This window comes from Gracilinanus agilis, chromosome 3, assembly GCF_016433145.1.
Source record: "Gracilinanus agilis isolate LMUSP501 chromosome 3, AgileGrace, whole genome shotgun sequence".
In the NCBI taxonomy this organism is placed as follows: Eukaryota; Metazoa; Chordata; class Mammalia; order Didelphimorphia; family Didelphidae; genus Gracilinanus; species Gracilinanus agilis.
Window position 1 is genome coordinate 541,599,438 of NC_058132.1, and position 19,960 is coordinate 541,619,397.

Here is a 19,960-nt window from a genome sequence, read left to right on the forward strand (position 1 = left end):
CAAAGGAATAATAAACTGGAGGAATTCCATGTGAACTGGAAAGACCTTCAGGAATTGATGCAGAGGGAAAGGAGCAGAGCCAGAAAAAAATTGTACACAGAGACTGATATACTATGGTAAAATCGAATATAATGGAATTCTGTACCAGCAGCAAAGCAATGACACAGGACAGTTCTGAGAGATTTAGGGTAAAGAACTCTACCCACATTCAGAGGAAGAACTGCAGGAGAGGAAACATATAAGAAAAACAACTGCTTGAAAGCATGGGTTGAGATGGATATGATTGGGAATGTAGACTCGAAACTACCACACCAATGCAACTAACAACAATTTGGAAATAGATCTTGATCAATGACACATGTTAAAACCAGTGGAAATGTGCATCGGCCATGGGTGGGGGGAGTGCAGAAGGTGAAGGGGAACGTAGCAGCATGAATCATGTAACCATTTTAAAAATGAATATTAATAAATGGTTAAAAAAAGAAACATACCAAAAAAAAAGAATTGTCACATTTGAATATATAAAGAATACAAGTATGGAATGTCCAAGATGTAATAACAATTATGAGACTGGAACTCAGAAGGAAGATTAAACCTAGAATTATAGAGTTGATATTTATCTGAATAAAGATACTAATGAAATAAAAGAAAAATCCTAGAATATAAGCAGAATAATTTAGTAGTATATGCTAACAAAAGAGGAGTGGTCAGAAAGCTATGAGGAGAATGACAAAAGAAGAGAGTATAATGGAATTCCAGAGAGAAGAGAGTATCTAAGAGAAAGAGTTCAATATAGACAAATTTTCACAGATATGAAAAAAGTTAAGGAGCAAAAATCAAATGTAATTTCTAAGACCAAAAGATAAGAATTGGAAAAGTTTCATTACTTGTACTTTGAATATATTTTATACCCTTTAATATTTGTTGTGCTTGTATGTTCAACTTAAAAATGATTTTTCTTTGCTCTATAATGTATTTGAAAATGTAATTTCACAGACAAATAATTTTATAAGTTTTTTATTCATATGATGAAATTAACAATACACAGAAATGGCATATATGGAATTAATAAAGTTCTAAATTGTTTGAGATTCATAGCTTTAATGACTTTGTCTCAGTAATATGCATATTTTAATGAGGTTTTTTATCTAGAGAAGAAGATAATGCAATTATTTCATGTAGCTAAAACATATTTTACTATCTATAAAAAGATTAATTCAATCATTTTCACATATAAAGAAACTATTAATGAGGGAATTAATATAAATTATAAATTCTATTATTTTTTATTTTCTGCTTTAAATTATATCTGCATTTGGTTGGGAGTTTTTTAATATATAAACTGAATTAAAGTAAATTAGCATTAATATATAATTCAATGTTTTAAATTTTATTTTATTCATTTCTATAATCTATTTATGTGTTTATATATAACCTGTAGGAAGAATGTTCTATTTTCTTATTTTCACAAAATTCTGTTTTATATAAATGTTGAAATACCTACTAAGGTCTATTTATATTAAGAAAATATACTGACACTGATTTCTTGTGACTTATCTTTTATAAATAAATTTATTCATTTGTCAAATATACATTTTCAAAAATAAATAAGAGAATGAATGAGTGAGAAATGGGTACTACATCACATGAATTACAGTTCAAGATGTGATAGGATGTGCACAAACAAAATGTGACATGTCTAAGAAAGATGAAAAGAATATTCCATCAAGGTTAAGAACACAGAAAATGTCCTTTTGATTTTTTCAAATTTATTTTATTAGTCATCAAATAAAAATCATTAATAATCTGTCTGTGGGAATGTAATTGCTTTACATATTCAGGCAATAAATATGTAGTTTGCTTAGGTGTTAAAGGAGAATTCTTGGGATAATTGAAGAGTGCAAGAATGAAGCCTTGCTGGAAAGATTATTGTTATTCACAGGATATAAGATACATGGAAGAACTATAAGACACTATTGAATTTACCACTTTGGTGAATAAAATGTTCATTGCACATAATTTATTTTATTCATTTTCTTAGTGGAGGCTAAAATAATGATATTTCTTATCAATTACTCTCATATGAGAGACATTTTGGAAGCTTAGAATACTTAGTTGTTAATAGCTGATGAAGTAAACAACTCATGTTATTCTAGGATTGCTACTCTGATTTAGTCATCTTGATTTAAGACATACTTAAACTATATGAATATGGCAATTCCTAGAGATTGTGGGAAAGAATAGTGATATAATTGATACTTTGATTCATTTATTGACAACTTTATTCATTTTCTGAAATATGAAAGATTCTTTTCCCTCTCAATCTTGAGAAAAAATATTAAACAATTACTCAATGCAATAAGTTTTTGTTGACCTGTACTCTCTCAGGGATTTTATTTAAAATAAGATGAAAATTTGATTTATGTATACTAACTCCACATTTAAAAATCACCTAATCCCTTAGTGCAAGGAAGGAAGAATGAAAACAAGCATCTATTAAGGATCTCTTATATTCCAGGCACTGTACTAAGAGTTTTAACAATATTAAAAGGAGCCAGGCAAAGATTGTTATTTGCCTAGAGTAATGCAACTATTTAAATATCTAAGGCCATTTTTGAACTCAAGGTGTTTCTGAAGATGTGTTTAAAGTAGTCACCTTTGCCATATAGCACCCTCTTTGATTTTGATTCTTGCTAAATAGATATTTATAGAATTGTGAGCAGGAATAAACCTTATATTGTCTCATTTAACACAATTTCTTCTCATTTTACAGATGACCAAAGTTTGACATGAAGTGGTGATTTTTCCAATATCACACCAATAATTGTTATCAAGAAATATATATAAATAATCTGAGTAGGTCAAAGAAACTCAGTTTGGGTCAAAGGAAGGATAAATGGGGGTATTGGGGTGATTATAAAGTGAGTGGAGGAGGAAATGTAGGTAAGGGAAGGTATATAGGAGATAAAGGAAATGGGCTATGTAGGAGAGGGCAGCTCAAACAGGTTTATTCCCAGAGGCTTGAGAAATATGGGGAGGAAACTAGAGCCAGTTTAGGTTTGACTGGAGGATTTCTCTTGTTAGTTTCTCCAGTCTTTTTTGGAAGGAGTCGAGAGGGCCCCTCCCTGCCAGTCAAACTGATGGCTGGAGGAAGTCTCCGGGAGGTACTTCCTGCCTAAGATGGATGCCTGAGTTTTCTCAAGAAATAAAAGAAAATTATTCCTTCTTCTTGAGCCCTTGTCTTAATTTTCAACACAATAACTCACCACAGGGTTTGAATAGGTAACAAGGGGATTTATTAATACCAGGGTCTGTCAGAAGGGGAGAGGGGTTCAGGGTTTTCTAACTGCTGCTAGGGAGAGGGATGGGGGTGGGGATGGGTCGGGAAGAGGTTTAGACAGAGAGAGCCCAGCTCTCCCAGTCAGGAAGATTTGACTGCCTTTTAAGTAACGTCTTTATCAAACCTACGGGTAATTTATTTGAAGATGCTCCAATTATCTAAAAAAAAACCTAAAACCCACCATGTTCAATCACCAAGCCCTCCCTTCCAACCAGAACCCAAAGGAAAATCAGGAAGGGGAGGGATGGAGATGGGAGATCAGGGAGAGGTCCAGAGAAATGAGAGAGGTCCAAATTTCCCCAAAACAAAATAAGCACAGGCCAAGGCTGAAGCAAATAGGCCAAAGCCGAAAGGCCAAAGCAAAAGCCTCCAGCCACAGCGAAAGCCAGAAGGCAAAAGCCTTGTCAGGTGGAAATTCACCTCTATTTATAGCTTTAAGTTCTAACTGACTTTCTGAACATTCTAAGATGTTTAACTGACTTTTTGTGACTGTTAGAAATTACGGAAGCAAAAAGTTTCTGTTAGCCACCTTGCATTACATAATAAATATCACAACTGAAATTTGCATCTAGGTTCTCAGACTCCAACGTAAGTGCTATTTCTTTTGCCACTCAGTCTTTCTTGTCTTTAAGATGCTAATACATTATCTCTCACTAGAAATAAAGAAGTCCAAACATAGACTGGGAAAGTGTTATCTTTTCATTTTTTAATAAAAAAGATAAACCTTCACATCATGCTACTGAATTGTCATACAAATTTTTATTACTACTTTAACAGTATACTTTGAATTATTTGGATTTATGACACTCTTGTGAAGGGAATGATTACCATATAGTATAGAATTTTAACCTAAATTCCCTTATATATTATTTCTAATTATGCTTTCTATTCAGGTATAAATTAACAGTTATTTGTCAACATGAGGATTTTTCCCCCTCCAATTTTGGTAGAAGCCATAAATATCATAAGAAAAAAGTATCTTTCCATAAGAAACTTATAATTTGGTGGAGAGTCAAGGCACACATGAAAGAGATTACAAAACAGAAGGTGAGAAAGACTTACAGGAGAGAAGATTATATTGTGCCTTGAGAGACAACAAAGATATATAGAAGAGGTCATGAGTTATATTTTTAAGAAATGACAATATACAGATTATAAGAGATGAGACAGTTAGCATACCAGATTAGAGTAACCATGTTACCAATTGGAAGGAGATGGTTATGAGTATGTGGATGTGAAGATTATATTAAGAAAAGGAGCTTGAGTACTTTTCCCCTCCTTTTCCCCCTACAGTGTTTTGTCATTTCTGCAAGGTGTGATTTATCACCTCAGAGTTGTTTTAATTTTCTCCAATTAATAGTGATTTATATAATATTTTCATGTTTATAGAAAGCTTTGATTTTTTATCTGAAAAGTGCCTATTCATAACTTTTGAATTTATTTTTCACTTCTACATCAGAGCTCTGGATTAGAAAGACCCTATTGAATTCCTGTATAATAGAAAGTATTGATGTGCCAGGATTTTGAATCACAGACACCATCCACTCTACTGCTTTTAGCACTTTTTTTGTCATTAGGAATTCCAATGAATATCTTCCCTTTTAACAGAATTTGGTTAATAGAAGAATGAAACAAAGATTTGTTTTCTTCTTACATGATCCCCAATACTTGGGGACAGAAAGTGTTGGATAGTATTATGGACCACATTCTAATTATGTATTTACCAACTAGATATGTGTTCAAGCGTTCAAGGTAGGGGTCAAATAATGAGCTCCAGGAACTCTATTTATAGATCTCCTTAAAAGATATTCAGGGTATTTCAGTCAAGAGAGCCTCTGACCTATCATTTTATTCATTATAATTCTAGCCTAATCAATAAATTGATATCTTACACAAAACAAATCTCCCAAAATTATTTTAATTGTAACAATACCATTTGACTACCAGTTAGGGTATCATTTGCAGTCTGATATATATTTTTTTTAATTCTCAAAAGATTTGAGAAAAAAGGCCTTTATCAAAAAACCTTCCTATAATATTTTTTTCACTAATGTGTTTACTGTTTGTTTCCCTACATTTACTTTCTCCTGTTTATCCTTCTCTTTATCTCTTTTCATGGTGTGTCTCCTAAAAAGTGTTTTGTTGCTGGGAATTCTGGGAAGATAGTGGCATAGAAGCAGCAAGGCTCCAAACCTCTGTAAAGCCCTTCACCACTAATTAAGGACAAAGGGCTCCAAGGGAATGGAAAAGCAAATCTGACAACACAACAGAAGTGGGGGATCCTCTAGCTAAAGCCAAATTAAAAGGTACTCTTACTGAAAAATAAAGAGAAAAAAAAAGCCTGAATTCTTGGAACTTTCAGGTGGGAGGAGAAAGAAAGGAGATCACAGATCCCCTCCTCCACCTAATGTCCTGAGTCTCTGGAGGATACTGGAATTCCTGGGTGGGCTGGGCCGTTAGTTCAAGAGAGTGCCTTGCTGGCAAATCTGTGCCAAACTCAAAGCTTTGGTCACAGACAGCAGGGAAGTTTCTGGGGGAGAAACTCAGAGAGGGTGAACTCCATCTTGTGCTCCCTAGCCCCTTTCCATTGAGGCTTTGACCTGAGGGTACTCAAGCAGAGTAGATCAACCACAACCAGGCTTAATCCTATCAATACTAGAGACAAGAAGTAAGCAGAGGGCAGGGAATCTCCAACACCCCTCCCCAACAGACTAGAGTGAATGAAGAAATTAGATATTAGACTATAGTATAAAGCAGTGGTCATCAAAACAATATGGTACTAGCTAAGAGAGAGAAGGGAGGATCAGTGGAATAGACTTGAGGTAAGTGATGTCAGCAAGACAGTGTATGATAAACCCATAGAGCCCAACTTTTGGGACATGAATCCACTATTTGACAAAAACTGCTGGGAAAATTGGAAAACAATATGGGAGATATTAGGTTTAGAACAACATCTCACACCCTACACCAAGATAAATTCAGAATGGGTGAATGACTTGAATATAAAGAGGGAAATTATAAATAAATTAAGTGAACACAGAATAGTATACTTATCAGATCTCTGGGAAAGGAAAGATTTTAAAACCAAGCAAGAGTTAGAGAAAATTACAAAATGTAAATTAAATGATTGTTATCATATTAAATTAAAAAGCTTTTGTACAAACAAAAACAATGCAACCAAAATCAGAAGGGAAATAACAAATTGGGAAAAAATTTTTATAACAAAAAGCTCTGACAGGGGTCTAGTTTCTCAAATATACAAGGATCTAAATCAATTGTATAAAAATTAAGCCATTCTCCAATTAATAAATGGGCAAGGGACATGAATAGGCAATTTTCAGATAAAGTAATCAAACCTATCAAAAAGCACATGAGAAAATGTTCTAAATCTCTAATAATTAGAGAAATGCAAATCAAAACAACTCTGAGGCATCACCTCACACCTAGCAGATTGGCTAAAATGACCGAAGGGGAGAGTAATGAATACCAGAGGGGATGTGGCAAAATTAGGACATTAGTTCATCGCTGGTGGAGTTGTGAACTGATCCAACCATTCTAGATGACAATTTGGAACTATGCCCAAAGAGTTCTAAAAGTAAAAGACTGCCTGCCCTTTGATCCAGCCATACCACTATTGGGTTTGTACCCCAAAGAGATCATAGATAAACAGACATCTATGAAAATATTTATAGCTGCGCTTTTTGTGGTGGGAAAAAACTGGAAAATGAGAGTATGTCCTCCAATTGGGGAATGGCTTAACATATTGTGGCATATGCTGGTGATGGAATACTATTGTGCTGAAAGGAATAATAAACTGGAGGAATTCCATGTGAACTGGAAAGATCTCCTGGAATTGATGCAGAGCAAAAGGAGCAGAGCCAGAAGAAAATTGTACACAGACATCAATACACTGGGGTAAAATGGAATGTAATGGACTTATGTACCAGCAGCAATGCAATGACTCAGGATAATTCTGAGGGATTTATGGAAAAGAATGCTACCCACATTCAGAGGAAGAACTGCAGGAGTGGAAACAGAGAAGAAAAAGCAACTGCTTGAACACATGGGTTGAGATGGACATGATTGGGGATGTAGACTCGAAACTGCCACATCAAGGCAACTATCAAAAATTTGAAAATAGGTCTTGATCAATGACACATGTTAAAACCAGTGGAAATGCACACCAGTATGGGGGGAGGCAGGAGGTGGGGAGTGAAGGGGAAAGAGCATGAATCATGTAATCATGTTAACTTCTTTTCTAAAAAATAAATATTAAAACTTAAAAATTAAAAAAAAATAAAAGCGAAACAACCGCACCAATGTAACTATCCACAATTTGGAAATAGGTCTTAATCAATGACACATTTTAAAAACAGTGGAAATGTGCGTAGACTATGGTGGTAGGGGGAGGAGGTCAGAGGGTGAAGGGAAAAATAAGAACATGAATTATGTAACCATGGATAACTTTTCTAAAAAATAAAAATTATTTTTAAAAAAAGTGTTTTGTTTCTGATTCTCCCTTCTGTTAATACTCTCTTTCTCTTATTTCCTTCTCTTCCTGATTTTCTGTAGGGTAAGACAGATTTTTATGCCCAAATGAGAGTTTATTTAATTCCCTCTTTGAATCAGTTTCAATGAGAATACATTTCTAGAATTGGCCATCACACTCCCATCTTCCCATTCACTACAAAAGCTCTTTCACACCTCATATCTGTGAGACAATTTAATGCTTCTAACTCTCCTAATCTCTTCTCCAGATATATTGCTTTTTCTCCCTCCTTGATTTAATTTCATTTTAGACATCATCCCCTCAAAGTCAACTCATATTCATGCCCTTCGTCTATGTGTACTCCTTCTAACTGACATAATAATGATAGATTTCTTAGGAGTTTACCAGTGTCATTTTACCATAAAGGAATATAGTTTCATAACATTATTCAATATCATAATTTTTCTTTCTCATTTATCTTTTTTTAAACCCTTACCTTCCATCTTGGAATCAATACAGGGTTCAAAGGCAGAAGAGTAGTAAGGGTGAGGCAATGAGGATTAAGTGACTTGCCCAGGGTCACACAGCTAGGAAGTGTCTGAGTCCAGATTTGAACCCAGAACCTCATATCTCTAGGCATGACTTTCAATCCACTTTGCCATCTAGCTGCCCCTTCTGATTTATATTTTTATGATTCTTTTGAAACTTGTATTCAACATAGCATGTTCTGTTTGGTTCTAGCTAAACTTTTTTTTTTTAATTTAAAAGGTTTATTAATAAAATAAAATTAACACAGCCAAGATTAGAAGGAAAGCAGAAAATTGGGAGGAATATTAGCAAGTTTCTCCAAGAGGTATCATATCAAAATATTCAGACATTTTTCAAATTTATAGGAATATGAACCAACCTCAATTCTAATGACATATAGCTATGATACTTCAAGCACTTAATCTCACTGATGCGTCATGTATCTCACCATCATTTTCACATCCTTAGTTTTAAGTTCAGAAATTGGTTTTTTTTTTCCATAATCTTAAATCCTTTCATTTAGTTCCATGGGTCACTCTTTCCAAACCAGTTTTTTATCTTTAGCAAAATATCCAGTCAATCCATAGTAACTGTTATCCCAAAGTTTCACCACTGTTTGGGACTTACTTTTAACTCTTTAGTATTTACCCTTTGGTTGAACCACTCAGAAAGGAGGAAAGAATTTAAAACTCAAAATTTCTTAAAATATTGAAAATTATTTTTACATATAATTGGGAGGAAATAAGTAAGAAATTCACCAGGCCTGGAAGTCTTGCAACTGTTGAGCAAATGAAGGAATAACATATAGAAAAATGAAATTTTTCCATAATTTGATGTAATCTGGTGTCTGTAAATTTATCTTTAATAATACATTTTAATATACTTCATTTCTTCGATAAGGCTTAGACTAAGGAGACCTTTACACAAAAAAATTTTAGGAACTTTGCTGTGGAGTATGGGATAATTCAGGAATGTCCCTTGGTCAATCATCATTGTCATCATCACCTCTTTGTTGGGGCTCAAAGGTTTAAGTAAATGAATTTCCAAGGAATGGTTGGTTATCCATGGGGCAAATGACAAGAGATCTGGAGGGGCAACCCTTATTTTGAAAGCAAGGAGAGAAGAAAGACCTAAAGGGTCCTTTGAAGGCAGTAGCTGACATGCTATAGATAAGTAATCCATCTGTAACATTGTAAAATGCTATATGTCCACTTTCGTAATCCAGGAAAACACCAATCCTTTGTATGGGTTCTTTATATGAAAGTTATCCTCAATGTGTGTGACTGAGAGGCAGAATTTCTCTCTTTCTTTGAAGGCCTTCAGGCCAATTACTTCTCCAGGTATCAATGGAGGGTACCCTTTCCTGTTAATAGAGCTTTTACAGATCCCCACTTCCCACTCGATCATGTCTCCTGTCTCCACTTCCCAGTAGTGTATACCTGAAGTGAAACTTTGAATGCTCAACACAGTGGCAGAAAAGTCAAATCTCTCCGGGTTGTCAGATACATCCTGGGGGACCAAAGAGTGCTTTACGCTCTTCAGTTCAGAAGACACAATGAGATGGGGATTGGCCGTTTCAGGATCCAGCTTTATGTCCCTCTGGAAGGTCATCATCATTTCCCTCAGGCCAGTGATGTGGCACATTGTCCATTTGGGTAAATTAGGTTTGGGATACTGAAGTAATAGAGCTTCACTCTTATTCAATATGTCTTTTGCATCCTGGATCGTGTTAAAATCTAGCTTCTCAACTTTATCAATGTCTAGTTTTATGGCCATCATTTGTAGGTCTTGAACTTGTTCAGACAGCTTCCACTCATTCTCCTTAAATTTTGCCAAGTTCTTTTGTTCTTTCTTATCCAGTCTAGATAGGTGCTGCTCTTCTTCTCTCCTCAAAAATTCATACATTCGACTATAGTTTGAAAAAACAGCCTCTTTCATCATCTGTATATATTTGCCTTTTGCTCTTTATATTTATTTTTCTCCTGTTCCAAGACAATTTCAGTCTCAATTATTTTTTCCGATATATTATTTAACATCTCTTCTAGTGCATTCAGGGTATTCTCAGTAGCCATTTCCAAGGGAAAGACTTGGTGTTCCATGCGTTGCAAGAGTTGCCACAGACTAGAAGAGTTTTTATTCTTCTTGGTATTTGTCACAGGTGGTTAGGCTGCTGATCCACTAAAATGGGATTCATTAATTCTTAGCAGTTGAGCCAGAGAAAAATCCAGGAACTAGAACCTTTTGGATCTACACAAAGTCTAGCTAAACTTTTTAATTAGGAATACTTAAAAGTCCTTTTTTTAAATTATATTTCCATTTTCATTTCAAAGGGTCATGCTTTTTTGCTAGGGAGATAATTCCTGATTGTAATCCTACTTGCTTTTCCTTCCAGAATATCATTTTCAAAGCCCATTCATCCTTTAGTGCAGAAGCTACTAAAATGTATGTTATCCTGATGGTTACTTCATAATATTTTTTTTTTCTTTTCTGGTGGTTTATAATATTTTCTCCTTGACTTGGAAGCTCTTGGTTTTTTCTATAACATTCCTTAAGTTTTTCTTTTTTTCTTTTAAAAATTTCTTTCAAGAAGTGATTGGTATACTCTTTCACTTTCTAGTTTACTTCCTGGATTTAGGATATCAGGAAAGTATCCCTTCATAATTTCTTGAAATATGATTTGTAGGCTCTTTTCTTTGATCATGATATTCAAGTAGTTCAATATTTCTCAAATTATCTCCCTTTGGTCCATTTTCCATATCAATGATTTTTTTAGATTGAAATATTTTTATTCTTTCATTTTCCCTTTTCCTTCCCACTCTCTGTTTTAAGGGGAGGCTTATTTTTCCTATATTTGTTCCACAGAAGGGCATGCACTTGCCAATTCCAAGATCTCCATTTCTTTTTAAAATTTCTTTATTTTTAATTCAAAGATGTTTTATTCTCCCAGTTATATATACTAATCATTTTCAACATCCATTTTCTAAAATTATAAGATCCAAACCATCTCTCTAATTCCCTTCATTTTTACCTCTTAGAAATGGTAAATGATTTGATCCAGGCCATACATGTATAATTACACAAAACACACTTCCATACTGGTCATCATTGTAATAGCACACTCATTAAACAAAAAACAGAACATCCAAATAAAACCATCACTACATTGATATGAAAGATAATATACTTTAATTCTTATTTGTACAACTCCAATTCCCCCCCCGCACCAGATGGATAGCATAGCCTTTTATACGTCCTTCAGAACTGACCCAAAGTACTGAAAATAGTCAACATATCAGTTCTCACAGCTGATCATTATACAATATTGTTGTTACTATGTACAATGTTCTCCCAGTTCTTCTTATTTCACTCTGCATCAGTTTAAGTACATCTTTCCAGCTTTTTTGAAATCATCTTGCTTATCATTTCTTTTAGTAAATTAGTATTCCATTACCAACATTTATCACAACTTGTTCAGCCAATCTACATTTCCTCAATTTTCAAATCTTTGCCATCACAAATAGGTACTTTGCCTTTTTGTTATTTCTTTGTGATACAGACTCAAAAGTAGTTTTACAGAATCAGAGTTCCAAATTTCCCTACCAAATGACTAGATCAGTTCACAACTCCAGCAACAATGCATTAATGTCCCCTCCATCTATTACTTTTCTTAGCTGTTATATTGGCCAATTTGATAGGTGTGAGCTCGTACCTAGGAATTGTTTTAATTTGCATTTCTTCAATGAAGAGTGATTTAGAACATTTTTCTTCTTATTATTAATAGTTTTGATTTCTTCATCTGAAAATTACTTGTTCATATTCTTTGACAACTTGTCAATTGGAGAATGGATCATATTCTTATGTTTGACTTAATTCTCTCTATATATTAGAAATTAGATTTTTATCAGTCAAATATATTATAAAGTAGCCCCACTTTTTTGTTTTCCTTTCTTTTCTTAGTTATATTGGTTTTGTTTGTACAAAAACTTTTAAATTTAATATAATAAAATGATTAATTTTACATCTTATAATGCTTTCTATCTCTTGCCATGAATTCTTCCCTTCTCCATAGATCTTCCAGGTATTTTATTCTATGTTCCTCTGATTTGCTTATGGTATGTGTAGGTGCCTTGTGTTGCTGAAAATAAGGGATTTTCCTTTCTATTTCCATTAAGGTTTCTCTAGCAGTCTCTTAGTTCTAAGTTTTCTAAAATTTCCTTCACTTCCTTTACTAATTTCCTGTTTATTCTTTATTTTTATTTATCTAGATCTGAAAGGAGGTAGTTGAGATCCCCACTAGTGTAGTTTTACTGTCTGTTTCCTCCTGGATCTTATTTAATTCCTCCTTGAAAAATTCAGAAGCTATACCCCTTGGTGCATGTATTAATTCAATATCTGTAGTACCTTTTAGCAAGATGTAATTTTCTTCCTTATCTCCTTTAATTTTAACTATTTTTTCTTTAGCTTTGTCTGAGATCATGATTACTACTTCAGGTTTTTTTGTTTCTTTGTTTTTACTTCATATGATGCACGATGACTTCTTCTCCAGCCCCTTACCTCTATTCTCTGGGTATTTCCCTACCTCAGATATATATATTTTTGTAAAGAATATATGTTAGGCTTCTTATGCTTAATCCACTCTGCTTTCCATTTCCTTTTTATGAGTGAGCTCATCCCATTAATATTCTCAATCATGATTATCATCTGTGTAATTCCCTATATCTTATTTTCCCTTTAATGCTGCTCTTTCTCCTTTCACTCTCTCCCTCCTTACTAGTGTTTTGTTTTTGATCACCACCTCTTAGTTCCCTTCTCCTTTCTATTACTCCCCACTCCTTATCTTTTTCTCTTCCTACTACTCTATAGGATAAGGTAGGATTCTATACCTGAATAAATATGCTTATTTACTCTCTGAACCAATTACAATGAGAGTAAGGTTTAAAATTTGCCACTCAAAACACAGAAGAAAAACAACCGCTTGAACACATGAGTTGATGAGAACATGGTTGGGGATGTAGACTCTAAACAACCCCACCAATGCAACTATCAATAATAAGTAAATAACTCTTGATTGATGACACATGTTAAAACCAGTGGAAATGCGTGTTGGCTATAGGGGGAGGGTGAAGGGGAGGTAAAGGGGAAAGTAAAAACATGAATCATGTAACTATGGAAAATTTTTCTAAAAATATATTTAAATCTTAAAAAAATAAAATAAAATAAAATTTGCCACTCACCATCATCATCCTTCCCTCCACTGTGACATTTTTCAGAACTCATTAGGTCAGATAATTTACCCCATTTTACCTCTCCTTCCCCTTGTCTCTCAGTTCAATCCTCTTTTTCACCTCTAATTTTTTTTCTATATTATATCATCCTAATCAACTTACTCCCATGCCTTCTAACTTACCTAATACTGATTAAAAAAATTAAAAATTACAATCTTTCCTTGCAAGAATATATAAAATTTGACCTTATTTAATTCTTTATTTTTTCTTTCTAAATTGCCTATTTAGACTTCTCTTGAGTATTGTATTTGGATATTAAAATTTTCTGTGTAGGTTTTTTTTTCCATCAGGAATTCTTAGAAATGTTCTTCTTTTTTTTAATGACCATTATTTACCCTAAAAGAATATATTCAGCCTTGCTGGGTAGGTTGTTATGGGCTAAAAAACCTAGATATTTTGCCTTCCAGAATATCATATTTCAAATCTTCCAATCCTTTAATGTGGAGCCTGCTATATCCTGTGTAATCCTTACAGTAGCTCCATGGTATTTGAATTGTTTATTTCTGTCTGTTTGCAGTATTTTTTCCTTGGGTCAGGGGCTCTGGAAATTAGCAATATATAACTAGAAGTTGTCATTTAGGGATTTATTTCTGAAGATGATCTGTGGATTCTTTCAAATTCTATTTTACTTTCCTTTTCCATATTAGATCTTTGAGAAAACTACTCATGTTTCAACATTTCCAAAAGATATAGAATGGACATTACTGATTTGGGCTTCACAATAATTTCAAAGCATGAAACTACAAGATAAAATTATAATCTGGAGAGACTTCCTCCTGGAGATAAAATAATGAGAAAGTTGAGGCAAAATCGATACATTACTTTAAGATCTGTGATAATAGAGAGGTGATACAAGCATAGTCTCTATATTAAAGCTTTGTAGAGAATAGATTTTAAAGGGTATGGAAAAGGTAAATCTAAGGCTCAATGAAATAAATTTTTTTCATGGGAGGTGAATTCAAGACATATTGGAAGATCTCAAGATTTTTTTCAAATATTATTTCACAATTAATAATCACTTATTTTCTCTTCCTAACCATCCATTAATTTAAATAGAAAACAAAAATTCTTATAATCCTTTGTATGGGCTTGAAATGCTTTGGCTTATGTCTAAGTAATGATTTGATGAAGATATTCTATTCCAGTTTCTGGAGAGTAAAGTTCAAGCATAGCCCTGAAAATTGATTTATAATCTATATTTTTGAGGGTCCCAACAATAATAAAAGGTCTGTTATCATTTTTGTCTAATCAAAAGAAAAATAATATCAAAATATGAGATTTAATAAATTGCCTATAAGTAGTTGCTGTGTCAAGTCTTTACTTCTGTGTCCTGTTTATATCACTGTTTACAAAACCATCATTTCAGAAAATATCAATTATTCTTTCAGGACTAATTACAAGTGAATGGAAATTCCTAAAAACAAACTAAACAAACAAAAAAGCTTAAAAATAATGGTCACTGTGCAAAGACTATTTAGGTATTTCACATCATCTTCATTTATATGAAATTTTACTATACATTTTTACTATAAAATAAAACTATTTCTTATGAATCAATGAGGTTTATGGTATTTAAATATTTAAAGCAGCAGGAATATCACATGAAGGATATGGATGGAATAAATTAATGACAAGTGAACTAGATTAAACTAGAGATTAATAGAAAACAAATAGTCTAGGACAAGGTGATTTACACAGTATTTACACAGTAATAAAAAAAAATAAGTTAGGGCATATGTAATTAGAGATAAATGATAGAGAAAGAATAAAGATAGGAATCCGGGGGTAAGAGGGCTACAGAGTAGAAGCAGAGTATTTCACTCTCCTCACAGACCCACATAGCATACCTCCAAAGACAAAACAAAACAAAACAAAACAAAACAAAAAAAACCCGAAATCCAGAGGAAAGAAGAGAACCAACAATAATGTGCAGTATCAAAGATACATGGGATTTGGGAACTTCCACCCTAAAAGGGGGTGAAATAGCTCCCATCATAACGCGAGTTGATCAACCCACCACAGTACCAGAGTTAGAGCAAAATGGGTATAAAAATCTATCTCCTTGGCAGCTAAATGGGACCAGTAGTAACTTGCCCCTGAGAGTAGCAAGACTTGAAACCCCAGGAGGCTAGAGAGCTCAGATCTTGGGTGACGGACAGGGGATGAGAGAGGCAGTAGAAAGTGGAAGCAGCTCAGTGTCCTGAGACTCAAAGGAAAACCTCAGGTGGAGGAGCAAGCATGTTCCAATTTCTGGGCTCTGAGCAGCCAACTAGGACCATGGGTGATTGACCCTGAAAACAGCTAGAACAGAGACCACAGGAGGCTGGGGACCACAGAACTTGGGTGCAAGAGTCAGGCTGAGAGGGGCCCCAGACAGCAGAGGCCTAACAGACTGTGGAAGCCAGGAGACTCAAAAAGTAGTCTCAGGCAAAAACTGCTCATTAGCTCCATACAAAGAGAGTTTGCCTGCCTTACTCAGACTTCTGGCTGAAAAAGCATAATGATACTAAGCAAAACCCAAAAAATAACCACCAAAACCATCAAGAAAAAACAATAACACTTGAAAACTTCTGCACAGAAAAAAACCAAGATAACAGAGGAGGAAAAACAATTAAAGATATCCAAACCACCAAAAATACGAAAATTGGTCACAAGCTCTTGAAGAGTTCAAATCTGAAATCATGAGAAAGATGGAAGAGATCTGGCAAGAAAATAATAGTTTAAAAAGCAGAATTTCACAACTGGAAATTGAGTTTGAGCAATCAAATGCAATGATAAGCAAATTGAAGAACAGAAATGACCAGCTGGAAGCCATGAAGAGCCAGATAGACCAGATTGAAAAGGAAAACCAAAAGATTTTTGCCAAAAACCAGACTTTAATGGCAAGTTGGGCAAGTAGAAGCCAATGATCTCACAAGACAGCAAGAATTAATAAAGCAAAGTAAAAAAAAACTGACAAAAGAGAAGGAAACAGGAAACATAGATTAAAAAAACAGGTGTAGAAGGGACAACTTGAGAATTATTTGTCTTCTGGAAAATTCAGAAACAAATAGAAATCTAGTTATCATACTACAAGAAATTATCCAAGAAAACTGCCCTGATGTCCTTGAACAATAGGGCAAATAGACATTGAAAAAGCCCATAGAACACTCTCTACACTAAATCCTCAGAAGACAATACCAAGGAATATAATAGCCAAATTCAAAAGCTTCCAAATTAAAGAGAAAATATTAGAAGTAGGCAGAAAGAGACAATTCAGATATCAAGGAACACCAATCAGGATTACACAGGATCTGGCAGCCTCTATACTACAAGACCACAAGGATTGGAACATGATATTAAGAAAGGCAAGAGAATTGGGAGAGGTTGGAGTACTAAATGTTCTATGATGATATGGGAGGAAAAGGAATGGGGGAAATAGAAGATGGCACCAAGAATAACTTGAAGGTATAAGTAAAATAGGATAATCTACACAAAGAGGGCATGGAAAGGGGAGAGGATGAATACTACTATAAGAAGGAGAGGAAGAGAGCTTTAATAGGAAATACGTAAAACTTACTCTCAAAGTAATTAATCATGAAAGAGAAGAGTAGCTAAATACATTGAGATATCAAAATCTATCTAACCCTAAAGATAGTCAGAAGGGATAAACCAAAGGGGACAGTGGGATGGGGAGTTAATAAAGGGAGGGGAAAAAGGGTAGAGGGAATTCATTAGGCCTTAAATATAATAACAGGGAAAGGGGGCTGGAAAGGGTATTAAACCAAGGCAGGGGACAAGGGGGACTGATTTAAAACAAACCACTGGTTTTAAAGGAAATAGCATAAGGAGAAAAAGTAGAACTAGGAGAGGATACCAAAATGTTAGGGAATACACAGCTGATAATTAATAACTCTGAATGTGAATGGGATGAACTTGCTCATAAAACAGAACCAAATAGAGTGGATTAGAAAACAAAATCCTACCATATGCTGTCTACAAAAAACACACATGAGGCAGGTGGGCATACACAGGGTTAAGGTTAATGTCTAGAGCAAAATCTTTTGGGCTTCAACTGAGAAAAAGAAGGCAGGAGTGGCAATCATGATTTTTCATAAAGCAAAAGTAAAAATAGATCTGATTAAAAGAGATAGGGGCAGCTGGGTAGCTCAGTGGAGTTAGAGTCAGGCCTAGAGACAGGAGGTCCTAGGTTCAAACCCGGCCTCAGCCACTTGCCAGCTGTGTGACCCTGGGCAAGTCACTTGACCCCCATTGCCCACCCTTACCACTCTTCCACCTATGAGACAATACACTAAAGTACAAGGGTTAAAAAAAAGAGATAGGGAAGATAATAACATCCTGATAAAAGGCAGTACAGATAATGAGGAAATAACAGTACTCAACATATATGCACCAAATGGTACAGCATCCATATTTCTAAAGAAGAAACTGGCAGATCTCAAGGAGAAATAGACAATAAAACTATACTATTGAGAAATCTAAATATAATTCTTTCAGATATAGATAAATCAAACAAAAAATAAATAAGAAAGAGATAGGAGAGTTGAATGAAGTCCTAGAAAAGAATACTAAGATGCTATCTACAGAACTTCCAGATTAAGACAGTGCCAGAGTAGAGGCAAGGCAACTTTCTCTCCTTACCAATGGATATAAAGTACCTCCAGTTAAAAAAAATCTAGATGAAAGAAGGGACCGCACAATAGGGTGCAGTATAGAAGGTATGTGGGATTTGGGCACTTCCACCCATAAGGGAGGGAAATAGCTCTTATCAAAACGTGAGTGGATCACTCCTCCCCCCCCCCATAGTACCAGAAGCAGAGATTGTGCTCCAGGGTAAGAAGGAGAAGGGGCACAAAATCTAGCGCGTTGACAGCTAGCTGGCACTACTAGGAGCTTGCTCCTGAGATCAGGAAGGCATTAGATCCCAGGTGGCTGGAAAACTCAGACCTTGGATGCAAGAGTGGGGCTGATAGAGGCAGCAGCAGCTCCCAGTGCACTCATACTCAGGGGCAAACCCTAGGTAGAGGAGCAAATGTGGGCCAATTTCTGGGCTCTGGGGAGCTGGCTAGGAACACGGGGACTCAACCCTGAAAACATCTAGACCAGAAACTCCTGGAGAGTCCCCAGAGAAGCCAGGAAACTCACAAAGTAGCCTCAGGCAAAAACTGCTCCCTAACTCCATACAAAGAGAATCAGATTGCCTTTCTCAGCTTTCTGGCGGATAAATCACAATAATGTCAAACAAAGCCCAAGAAATAAACAAGAAGACCAAGAAAAAATACTCTAATACTTGATAACTTCTGCACAGAAAAACCCCAGAAAACAGAGGAAGACAAAAAATTAAAGACATCCAAACCTTCCCAAAAATATGAAAATAGGTCACAAGATCTTGAAGAGTTCAAATCAGAGATCATGAGAAAGAGGGAACAAATTTGGCAAGAAAATAAGAATTTAAAAGGCATAATTTCTCAATTGGAAAGTGAAGTTCTGAAATCAAATGAATTTATAAGCAAATCCAAGAACAGAAATGACCAGTTGGAACCCTTGAAGAACTAGATAGACCAGATTGAAAAGAAAAAACGAAAATATTTTAGCCAAAAACCAGTATTTAAAGGCTAGAATTGGACAATTAGAAGCCAGTGATCACACAAGACAACACGAATTAGTAAAGCAAAATCAAAAGACTGACAAAATAGAAGGAAACATGAAATACCTCAATGAGAAGTTAATAGACCAAGCAAACAGGTCTAGAAGTGACAATTTGAGAATCACTGGTTTTTCCAAGAAACAGCATAAACTAATAGAAATTTGGACTGCATACAAGAAGAAATTATTCAGCAATAGTGCCCTGAAGTTCTACAACAAGAGGGCAATATAGACATTGAAAGGATCCATAGATCACACTCTATACTAAACCCTGAAAAGAAAACCCAAGGAATATAATAGCCAAATTCAAGAGCTCCAAAGTAAAAGAAAAAATTTACAAGGAGCCAGAAAGAGACAATTCTGATATCAAGGAGCAACAATCAGGATCACACAGGATCTGTCAGCCTCCACACTAAAAGACCACAAGGTTTGGAATATGATATTCAGAAAGGCAAGAGAACTGGGTTTACAACCAAGAATCACCTACCCATCAAAACTGACTATGTACTTCCAGGGGAAAGTTTGGGCATTCAACAAGATAGAAGATTTCCAAGTATTTGCACAGAAAAGACCAGGACTAAAGGGAAAGTTTGATATCCAAATATAAAAACCAAGAGAAACATGAAAAGGTAAATAAGAAACAGAGGGGAAAGAAAGAAAACTCTTAATTTT

The 19,960-nt window shown here is 34.8% G+C and overlaps 1 pseudogene; it reads right to left on the reverse strand.

Annotated features, from left to right (window-relative positions):
• Nucleotides 1–9,384: 9,384 nt before the first annotated feature.
• Nucleotides 9,385–10,429, reverse strand: LOC123241824 (annotated as a pseudogene).
• Nucleotides 10,430–19,960: the final 9,531 nt, after the last annotated feature.